Here is an 11,987-nt window from a genome sequence, read left to right as displayed (position 1 = left end):
TTCGGACCATTGCACTTGTACTGTAAATACTATATGGACTCATATCACAATAAACATTTGTTTTTCTTAAAAAATCTGTTGTAAATACACTCTTAACCTGTATAAAAAAAAATGAATGTTTCTTAGTACTCTGAGAATATGCTGATATTGATAGAGCTACTTTTTCAGAAAAAAAGCATAAACCTTATAGTTTACATTTACCTACAGTCTCAGCTTCCACATCAACATTTCCTTGGTGTTTAGACTTTCATAGAAAAAAACAGGTCTGTGAGTATTCTGAAGGCAGTGAGATTAGAATGAGAGAAACAGGAATTCTTGACAACAGTCTGTGGCTGCCAACTTTTAAAGGTTATATGTAGGACATTTTGAACTGAATTGGGAAAACTGTTCTAAAGCAAGACTGGAATGTAAGCAGGTTAATTATTTATAGAGGAAGAGATGATAAAAACACATTTGACTCCCAGGTAATAGGTCATTTACTTGCAAACTAACAAATAATGCAAAGGTTAAAACAGAAATGCTAATGTTGACTGTAATGTAATCGAAATGTATTTGTCTTTGGTCTTCATTCCATTATATCATGATTAGCAGATATTCAGGTAATCAAAAGCCATAATTCATTATTCTGACCTTGTGTATGTTTTGTCCCTGGAATAGATCTACAGGATTTCTTCATGCTGTTTTAGTTATTTGGTAAAACTCATTTTTATCATAATAGGTCACTTGTCTATACATTATACACTAGTTGTTTTTTTATAATTTAGCAGTATCTATGCACTTTTGCATAATAACATCAATGAAATGACATGATAAGACATGCTAGATAATAAGGTATGAAGGAACATTTTACATCTGAAAAACTAGTGTTGCTATCTACTGTTATTTAGGCATATAGAACCTAATGCAGACTCTGTTAACGTGCCTTTATTCTACAATGTGCCATATATAGTCTTTGTGTCTTTTTTTCGGGGCACAAATGCTACAAAACCCCTTTAGGCACCAGGGCCTGAGTGTAACTACTAAATCCGCACTATATTGTTAAACTCTGCTGTTTTGTAGTTGCAATTCACATGTAATTCCAAAAAAGGCTGGAAATGTACAGCATCTGTTGTAATATTTACTAACCTTCTGAGCAAAACATAAATTCAATATGGACATGATGTACAAAACTGACTGATTTTTCATGATTGATTATAGACTGAGAAGGAGATGTTGTTTTGGCTCACCTGATGAGGTGGATCTTCCAAGCCCAAGGTCCGGGTGGACACATGGGCCACGGTGAAGGAAGGTGAGGCACCCAGGAAATGGGTAATAGAAGCATTGGAAGCCACAGGCAGACAGGAGACTAGGAAGCAGGTAATGGAAGTACTGGAGGCTGCAGGCAGACAGGAGACCGGGAAGCAGGTAACTGAGGTACTGAAGGCCATAAGCAAACAGGAGACCAGGAAGCAAGTAGCAGAAATACTGGAGGCCCTAGGCAGACTGGAGACCGGGAAGCAGATAGCAGAGGTACTGGAGGCCACAGATAGACATGACTCAGGAACACTAATTGTCGTAATAACAAGACACAGGTATGTGTCTTGATAGGCCTTATTTAGTCCCAGGCAGATGATCACATGGGAGCATGCAAGGCCACCTGCAAAGCCCGACGTGGAGTACAACAGAGTTCAGCGGACTGGAGTGAGGGGAGCAAAGCCCAGATGCGGAATAGGTGTGTAATAGATCTATGGCAATCTGTTCTTATAATTTTAGTTATAAAGAGCCCCACCTACATTATATGAATTCTGTATAATATAGAGCAGGGTATTTTTAAATACGTTCTACTCAGCCCATACCATCCACAAGAAGATGATTTCTGGGTCTTTCAATCAGTGATAAGTGCTCATGTCAAAATTTTAAATATTAATTAATTTACTTTTAATCTGAATGTTCAAGTAAAATCATAAATCAAAGATTAATGCAGCTACAAACAAGACTCTAAAGCTTATCATCACTTCTGTGAAAACTGCCTCCCTAGCTGCACCTCACCCACAAATAGGGGTTGCCTCTGTAGAGCCACACCCCAAAAGTCTGAGAAGCACTGATGTGGAGTATGGTATTTGGACCTATGCAGTTAGATGTTAAATGAGTCTCAGCTATACAAAAAAAATGATTTGCTATGCTTTATGAAGAACATTTTCTATATTAAATTCCAGAGTTCTAGTAAAATTCATGTGAATCTATTCTGTCCCACTCCGGACAGATTTTTACTTTATAGAAATTGGTTTACTTGGCTACAAGGTGACAATACAGAATGCACAGAATGAAGAGATGAAAGTCATCTTTAAATAGGCTTTCATTTGACCTACAACTTTTTTTAAAATTGAATGTGGCATTGAAAAGTTACCTATTGTTTGACCTAAGTTATCATTTTAAATTATTATTATTATTTATTATTATAGCGCCATTTATTCCATGGCGCCTTACATGTGAAAAGGGGTATACATAATAAAAGCAAGTACAATAATCTTAGACAATAGAAGTCACTGACTGGTACAGGAGGAGAGAGGACCATGCCCACGAGTGCTCACAATCTACAAGGGATGGGTGAGGATACAGTAGGTGGGGGCAGAGCTGGTCGCGCAGTGGTAAGGTAGAGCGTTAGTTACTGTAGGTTGTAGAATTGTTGGAAGAGATAGGTCTTCAGATTCCTTTTGAAGGTTTTCATGGTAGGCGAGAGTCTTATTTGTTGGGGTAGAGAGTTCCAGAGTAGGGAGGATGCATGGGACAAATCTTGTATGCGGTTATGGGAAAAGGGGAAAAGAGGGGAGTAGAGAAGGAGATCTTGTGAAGAACGGAGGTTGCGTGTAGGTATGTACCGGGAGACTAGGTCAGAGATGTATGGAGGAGACAGATTGTGGATGGCTTTGTATGCCATGGTTAGAGTTTTGAACTGGAGTCTCTGGGTATTGGGGAGCCAGTGAAGGGATTGACAGAGGGGAGAGGCCGGGGAATAGCAGGGGGACTGGTGAATTAGTCAGGCAGCAGAGTTTAGGATAGATTGGAGGGGTGCGAGAGTGTTAGAAGGGAGGCCACAGAGCAGGGGGTTGGATTAGTTGAGGCGGGAGGTGATGAGGGCGGGCACTAGTGTTTTTGAAGATTCTTGAGTAAGGAATGTGCTGATCCGAGAAATATTTTTGAGTTGAAGTCGGCAGGAAGAGCAAGGGGCTTGGATATGTGGCTTGAAGGAGAGATTAGAGTCCAGGGTTACCGTGAGGCAGCGAGCTTGCATGACTGGGGATAGTGAGCAGCCATTTACTTTAATTGATAGATCTGTTGGAGGTATTGAGTGAGATGGGAGAAAGATGATGAATTCTGTTTCTTCCAGGTTAAGTTTTAGAAATCTAGCAGAGAGGAAGAATGAAATAGTGGAAAGACATTGTGGGATTCTGGTTAGTAGGGAGGAGATATCTGGTCCAGAGAGGTAAATCTGTGTGTCATCAGCATAGAGGTGGTACTGGAAGGTGTAAATGGAGAAGAGCAGAGGCCCTAGGACTGAACCTTGCAGGACACAGACAGATAGGTGGCGAGGTGAGGAGGTGGTTTGTGAGTGGGAGACGCTGAATGTCCGGTCTGTTAGGTATGAGGAAATCCAAGATAGGGCCAAGTCTGTGATGCCAAGAGATGAGAGAATCTGTAGTAATAGGGAATGGTCCACTGTGTCAAAAGCAGAGGACAGAGTAGTGTCACTTGAATTTGGTGGTTAGTAGGTCGTTGGTGACTTTAGTCAGGGCAGTTTCAGTGGAGTGACGCGGTTGGAAGCCAGATTGTAAGTAGTCAAAGAGGGAGCAAGAGGAGATGTGGGAGGACAGTTCAAAATGGGCGTGTTTTTGCAATAGTTTTGAGGCGTACGGGAGAAGTGATATGTATTTTTAATGTATGGGTCTGATATCTTAGAAGATTCTATATAGCAGTAAGAGGGTATTCTCCTTTGAAAAAAATTACTTACATATAACATACTTACCTAACCTCGCTCCAGCACTGTCTGCGTTCACTGTCAGGCACCGTTTCTCTGATTCAGTAAGTAATGCTTACAGTGGAGGGGTTCGAACTGATGTCACTGCTGGCTGGTGTATGCTGCTGCCTTCTTGCATTCTCTTTTTTTATTGGCAGCACTGATACTGTCCAGTTGCGTTATTGACACTCCTATTTGCTGAGTTATGTAATTGCTATTTAGCAATCTGGCTAGTTTAATATACACTGCTCAAAAAATAAAGGGAACACTCAAATAACACATCCTAGATCTGAATGAATGAAATATTCTCATTGAATACTTTGTTCTGTACAAAGTTGAATGTGCTGACAACAAAATCACACAAAAATTGTCAATGGAAATCAAATTTATTAACCAATGGAGGCCTGGATTTGAAGTCACCCACAAAATTAAAGTGGAAAAACACACTACAGGCTGATCCAACTTTGATGTAATGTCCTTAAAACAAGTCAAAATGAGGCTCAGTATTGTGTGTTGCCTCCACGTGCCTGTATGACCTCCATACAACACCTGGGCATGCTCCTGATGAGTTTGCGGATGGTCTCCTGCGGGATCTCCTCCCAGACCTGGACTAAAGCATCCGCCAACTCCTGGACAGTCTGTGGTGCAACGTGACGTTAGTGGATGGAGTGAGACATGATGTCCCAGATGTGCTCAATCGGATTCAGGTCTGAGGAACAGGCGGGCCCGTCCATAGCTTCAATGCCTTCATCTTGCAGGAACTGCTGACACACTCCAGCCACATGAGGTCTGGCATTGTCCTGCATTAGGAGGAACCCAGGGCCAACCGCACTAGCATATGGTCTCACAAGGGTTCTGAGGATCTCATCTCGGTACCAAATGGCAGTCAGGCTACCTCTGGCGAGCACATGGAGGGCTGTGCGGCCCTCCAAAGAAATTCCACCCTACACCATTACTGACCCACTGCCAAACGGGTCATGCTGAAGGATGTTGCAGGCAGCAGATCTCTCTTCACAGAGTCTCCAGACTCTGTCACGTCTGTCACATGTGCTCATTGTGAACCTGCTTTCATCTGTGAAGAGCACAGGGCGCCAGTGGCGACTTTGCCAATCCTGGAGTTCTGTGGCAAATGTCAAGCTTCCTGCATGGTGTTGGGCTGTGAGCACAACCCCCATCTGTGGATGTCGGGCCCTCATACCACCCTCTTGGAGTCGGTTTCTAACCGTTTGTGCAGACACATGCACATTTGTGGCCTGCTGGAGGCCATTTTGCAGGGCTCTGGCAGTCTCCTCCTGTTCCTCCTTGCACAAAGGCTGAGGTAGCGGTCCTGCTGCTGGGTTGTTGCCCTTCTACGGCCCTTTACACGTCTCCTGGTGTACTGGCCTGTCTCCTGGTAGCACCTCCAGCCTCTGGACACTACACTGACAGACACAGCAAACCTTCTTGCCACAGCTCACATTGATGTGCCATCCTGGAAGAGCTGCACTTCCTGAGCAACGTCTGTGGGTTGTAGAGTCCGTCTCATGCTACCACGAGTGTGAAAGCACAACCAACATTCAAAAGTGACCAAAACTTCAGCCTGAAAGCATTGGTACCGAGATGTGGTCTGTGGTCCCCACCTGCAGAACCACTCCTTTATTGAGGGTGTCTTGATAATTGCCAATAATTTCCATCTATTGTCTATTCCATTTGCACAACAGCATGTGAAATTGATTGTCAATCAGTGTTGCTTCCTAAGTGGACAGTTTGATTTCACAGAAGATTGATTTACTTGGAGTTATATTCTGTTGTTTAAGTGTTCCCTTTATTTTTTTGAGCAGTGTATGTGAATTAGGTTTAGCTGACAATCCAATGCTAGGTACGTCAGCAGACCAATTTCAGGGCAGGTTCAGTGGCCAATAAGGATGAACAGTGCCTATGTAAAGTTCCCACTAATATCCAGTCCATACTATTCATTGCTTTTATATGGCTCCTTGTATGAATTTCTCATCTGTTAACCATTTTGTTTTTGGATCCTTCTTGGACTGATTCTTGGACTTGACTCTGGATTTATTAACCTTTCCTCTGCCTGCCAAATTTGCCTTTGTTTCTGTCTCTCTAGATTAGCCTAGATTAACCTGACCATTCTCTTGGCCATGGATTTGCTGATTCTGTGTCTAGTTACATCTCTCCTGCTTTGATCCAGCTAGTATAGCACTCCTGCCAACTCGCTCCACTAGTCAGCAGCTACTCTGTGAATGCAACCCATGGGCATTTTCAGGGAAAGCCTAATCTTCGTTTAGCGGTGAAGGGTGATCACTAGCGCATTCCCTGGGCTAAATAAAGTGGTAAATTGAAAGGTTGTCCAAGGAAGCCCTTTTAGAGTTGCTAGATTTCAACAACAGTCTGTAACATTACATCTATATTGTTATTTTGCATTCATCAATCATATAGCCAGAATATTTAGGTTGAATACACTGTCACATACTTTTAAAGATGTTACTACTGGTAAGATTAAAATTGCATATATTTTCCCCCATCCATCCCACTTTGCTTTCTGCTTCCTTATCCCATCTCCTTTTGTATGACTTACTTTATAATTATAAAATAGGAAGCCATGATCACCCCAGATGTAGGACTTTCTTGTGTTTTAAAATGAAAAAATCTTGTAATTTTGCATTCTTGCTACTAAGCCTCCTAACAGACTGACATATCTTGTTTGTTAAAGATCAGTTTTTCAACATTACCTAATTGTCATCACAGGCAGGATTGTGATTGCGAAAAATAACATCTATATAGAGACATGATTCATTATTCACAATATGTATTAGATAAAGGTCCCTCACTGCACAGGTCAGAAAGTAAAGTCATGAGAAAAATAATTTAAATACAATTAAGATGATTTAAAAAAACACATAAATAATTAAAATGAACAACGCATGACAAATTACATTGTAGCATTATTTATTTATCAAAAACTAGGCCAAAATAGAGAAGCAGTTTATAAAAAATTAACTACACCCCATGAAAGAATAGTTTGTAGAGCCATCTTAAGGCCGGAGTCACACTAGCAGACAACAAGGCTGAGTGCTATGCGATAAAACATCGCAAAGCACTCGGCCCAGTGTTATACAATGGGGCTGCTCAGATCTGCGAATATTTTCTCATGCCGATTTGCAGTGAGACTCGATTCACTCTCAACCCATACAAGTCTATGGGTGCGTGTGAAACATCGGACTGCACCCAGATGTCAGCCCAGTGCAGTCTGATATGCGCAGAGTCAGGCCAAGGAGGAGATGGAGAAATTACTTTCTCTGTCTCCTCTGCAGCGATGCTGCAATCCTCTCATGCTAGAGGATCGCAGCACAGTAGCAAGACACCCGGCTCACAGCAGAGCAGGAGCCGAGGGTTATTAGCATATCTCATCCGATGTTCTCACATCCGGTGCCATACACTGGGTTGACTCCAGCCTTAGCAGCAATAACTTGTAGCAATCATTTTCTCTATGACTTTATCAGCTTTTCACTTTATTCTGGAAGAATTTCGCCCTACTCTCCTTTAAAACGTAGCTTAATTTCATTTAGATTTGTGGGCATTACTTTTTACTTAAGGTCCCACCACAGAATTTCAATTGGGTTGAGGTGTGAACTTTGACTGGGCCATTGAAACCATGATTCTTTTGTTTTTCAGCTATTCTGTTGTAGATTTGCAAATGTTCTTTGAATCGTACCAGCAGCCAAGGCAAAATGGCAACCCCTATAATCATGTATAGGCAAAGGTGTATCTAGGTCCCCACTCCCTCATGCGGTTTGAGTAGTTGTCATGTGGCAGCTCATTCATATGTGATTTGCTTACGTACAGTCACGTGCCGAAGAGCTACTCTTCCTACTTCTCTCAATGTTCAGTGAAAAACTGAGAGAAGCTAGAAGAGAAGCTAGTTGTCATGTGATCTTCAGTAAGAAAATTGCATATGAGTGAAGGGGCCATGTGATGACTGCTGGAACCAGCAAGCTGAGCTGAATCCTGACAGTGAGTATATTACACGCTGTTAGGATTGACATGCTAAAGGGCTTAATTTTATAATTAAATGGCTTGTCCAGGTTTGTGATGAAAGTCTGCAGTCACATTAGATGACTGCAGGCTTCTGAATTCTCATAGAGAATGCACTGTAAACTTGTAGGATTCTCCTATGACGGCGGCAAGAGTAGAGGGTCATGTGAGAACAAGTATGTGATTTGCAAACTTCCAGCCACATTCTGACTAGATGTGTCCAGCCTCGCTAAATTTATTTTCAATGAGCGAGGCTACACATGCCTAGTTGGCATGGGACTGCAGGTATGTAAATCGCTTACTTGCGGTTTTGTGACCTTCTGCTCTCACTGCCGGCAGAATCCTGACAGCGCGCAGTGCACTCTGTGAGAATTCAGAAGTCTGCAGTCACATAGAGTAACTGCAGATTTTCATCACAAACTAGCACAACCCCTTTAACTCCTTCACGACCTTTGAAGTATTCATACATCCAAGTCACCTGGTACTTACCAGCCTTGGACGAATGGATACGGCATAGTGATTTTGCACGCACAGAGGCTGTGCACACATGATCGACGCTGGATGTCAGCTGATTCTGACAGCTGACACCCAGCACTCAATGCCAGGAGTGGTGCCACACAACTCTTGGCACTTTAGCCCCCTAAATGCTGTGATCTAAATTGATCGCAGCATTTAGAAAGCAGGCAGATGGGTGAAGCCCCTCTGCCCTTGGAATGGCTCTCCTGCGACATCATTGCGGGGGCCCGCAATCATTGCTGCTATGGTGAACCGATGTCGTCATAATGACATCCGGGTCACCAGAACTAGCAAACTTGCTACACCATGCTCAGTGCAAAATGTAGCAAGTTTGTCTGTCAGTGCAGCGCTGACAGTTTGTACAGAATAGGAATGTTCTTGCATTTCTATGCTTTACGAGCAATCAGCCAAAAAAGTGAAAGTCCCATAGTGGGACAAAATAAAAAAGTAAAAAAAGTTAATTTTTAAAAAAATATATATATATTAAAAAAATACTAATAATAAAATATATACTGTATATATTGTACCCATAAATAAATATTTTTTTATTAAAAAAAACATATATAAACAAAAAAAAGTACACATATTTGGTATCACCATGTCTGAAATGACCCAAACTATAAAACTGTCCCAATAGTTAACCCCTTTATTGAACACTGTAAAAAAAAAAAAAAAAAAACTAGGCAAAAAAACTATGCTTTATCATCATACCACTGAACAAAAAGTGGAATTAAACACGATCAAAAAGATGAATTTAAATAAAAATGGTACTGCTGAAAACAACACCTTGTCCCGCAAAAAACAAGCTGCTATACAGCTCTATTATAAAAATAAAAAAGTTCTAGCTCTCAGAATAAGGCGATGCAAAAAGAATTATTTTTCTGTAAAATAGTCTTTATTATGTAAAAGCACCAAAACATAAAAAAACGATATAAATGTAGTATCAATGTAATCGTACTGACCCGAAGAATAAAGCTGCCTTATCAATTTTACCACACATGGAACGACATAAAAAAAAACAATTCCTGAATTGCTGGTTTTTGTTCATTCTGCCTCCCAAAAATCAGAATAGAAAGCGATCAAAAAATGTCATGTGCCCGAAAATGGAACCAATAAAAATGTCAACTCGTCCCGCAAATAACAAGTCCTCCCTCACATGACTCTGTAGGCCAAAATATGGAAAAATTATAGCTCTGAATATATGGTGATGCAAAAACTAGTTTTTGCAAAAAAAAGTCTTTTAGTGTGTGACAGCAGCCAAACATAAAAACCCGATATAAATCTGATATCACTGTAATCGCATGGACTCAAAGAATATAGTAGTCTAATCACTTTTACTGCATGAGGAACGGCGTAAAAAATAAATAAAACCATTTCTTCACATAATGTACATTTGTTCAGTCTGCCTCCCAAAGATCGCAGTAAGGCTCAGCTCACATTTATCCTGCGCTTTGTGCTGAGCGCTTCCACCAGGGTTTCCGTGTAAATCTCGGAAAAACGTGATTCAGATGGAACCCCTGGCGGAAGATTCCCTATAATGAGGTAGATGGAGGCACTGTGGATGCCTTCTGACCTGGGATCTGGCGGTGTACATCTTCTGTGCTCCCAAATCCAAATGCCCCCTTAACTTCTGAGCCCCAGTGTGCCTAAACCACAGTTAGCATCCACATAATTGGCATTTCTATAGCGATGAAAGCCGGCCTAAAAAAAAAAAATTATTTCTTTTTTCACTACCCAATGATGTAAAATTCTGTGACCCACCTGTGGTGTCAATATGATCACTGCACCCCTAGATGAATTCATTGAGAGGTGTAGTTTGTAAAATGGGGTAATTTATTAGGGGTTCTGCAGTTCTGGCACCTCAGGGGCTCTGCCAATGTCACTTAGCACCCTCAAACCAGTCCAACAAAATCTGAACTCTAATATGGCGCTTCTTCCCTTCTGTGCTGTGCACTGTGCCTCAAAAGTAGTTTTTGGAAAAACTAGGAGGAAAAGCAGTTCACTAGCAATGCGCACACCTTGAATGAACAAACTATAAATAAAAATTACAAATTGTATTATATCTCATTTAAAAACATTGAAACGTAACAATACCAAACTCATCAACTATGGGTGAAAGGCATACATCCTAATATACACAGAATTGATAGGTAGCCTATATAATGGTACAAATAATGCAATCAATATTACTGCCCATTAGACTACACATAGATGGTATAAATGCCCAAATAACAGCAAATATCAGGGGCTAAACCAGCTTAGAAATTATTAATCAGATAGGACAAAAGATGTATGCAGAATATATAAAATCAAAGATCAGTATACAAATCTAATGTCATATGATTAGTAATTTGCGCTTGATATTATACAGCAGGGCCGAGATGGTATTAGTTATGCTACCAGTCACAACACATGATTGTACAAAAGTACCAATGATATATAGGAAGCCATATCACCCATAGAAAAGATAAAGTGCAGATCAACCCAGAAAAGTAGTTTTCGACCACATATGGGTTTTCAGCATACTCAGGAGAAATTGCACAACAAATTTTGAGGTTCTTTTTCTCCTTCTATACTTGTGAAAATGAAAAAATATGGGGCTAAAACAACACTTTTGTTGGAAAAATATATTTTTTTCATTTTCACAGATCCACATTGTAAATTTCTGTGAAGCACCTGTGGGTTCAAGATGCTCACCACACTTCTAGATAAATTCCTTGAGGGGTCTAGATTCCAACATAGGGTCACTTGTGGGGCTTTTCACTGTTTAGGCACATCAGTGGCTCTTCAAACGCGACATGGCATCCGCTAATTTTTCCAGTACATTTGACATTCAAAAAGTCAAATGTCACACCTTCGCTTCTAAGCTCTGCCATGCACCCAATCACTGGTTTTCCCCCACATATGGGGTATCGGAGTGCTCAGAAGAAATTGCACAATAAATTTTGGGGTTCATTTTCTCCTGTTTCCCTTGTTAAAATAAAAAATTGGGGCTAAAAGAACATTTTTGTGGTCAAATGGAGCTCCTTCCCTTCCAAGCCCTGCTGTGTGCTCAATCAGTAGCTTTCCTCCACATATTGGGAAACGGCATACTCAGGAGAAATTGCAAAACAAATTTTATGGTGAAAGTTCTCCTGATACCGTAGTAAAAATGCAAAATTTGGGGCTAAAAAAAACATTTTTGTGGAAAAATTTGATTTCTTTATTTTCATGGCTCAACATTATAAACTTTTGTGAAGCATTTGGGGCTTCAAGGTGCTCATCACACATCTAGATAAGTTCCCTGCGGGGTCTAGTTTCCATAATGGTGTCACTTGTTTGGGGTTTCCACTTTTTAGGCACATCAGTGGCTCTTCAAATGTGACATGGTGTCTGCTAATTATTCCAGCAAATTCTACATTCAAAAAGTCAAATGGCACTCCTTCTCTTCCGAGCACTGCTGTGCACC

General features: G+C 40.9%; 1 long non-coding RNA gene across 2 annotated transcripts in view; it reads left to right on the top strand.

The window, feature by feature from the left end:
* Positions 1–538: 538 nt before the first annotated feature.
* The window catches only part of LOC141258230 (uncharacterized), a 239,891-nt gene continuing 228,442 nt past the window's right edge, over positions 539–11,987 (top strand). For both annotated transcript variants that reach the window (XR_012318246.1, XR_012318245.1), the window contains exons 1-2: positions 539–599; positions 1,198–1,288. This is a non-coding gene — a long non-coding RNA (uncharacterized lncRNA). The remainder of the gene's footprint in view (positions 600–1,197; positions 1,289–11,987) is intronic.

Source organism: Phyllobates terribilis, unplaced genomic scaffold (assembly GCF_046119375.1).
Source record: "Phyllobates terribilis strain yellow unplaced genomic scaffold, ASM4611937v1 Scaffold_3__8_contigs__length_932513732, whole genome shotgun sequence".
Lineage (NCBI taxonomy): Eukaryota > Metazoa > Chordata > Amphibia > Anura > Dendrobatidae > Phyllobates > Phyllobates terribilis.
The sequence above is the reverse complement of the archived record's forward strand: the minus strand, read 5'-3'. Positions and strand labels throughout refer to the sequence as shown.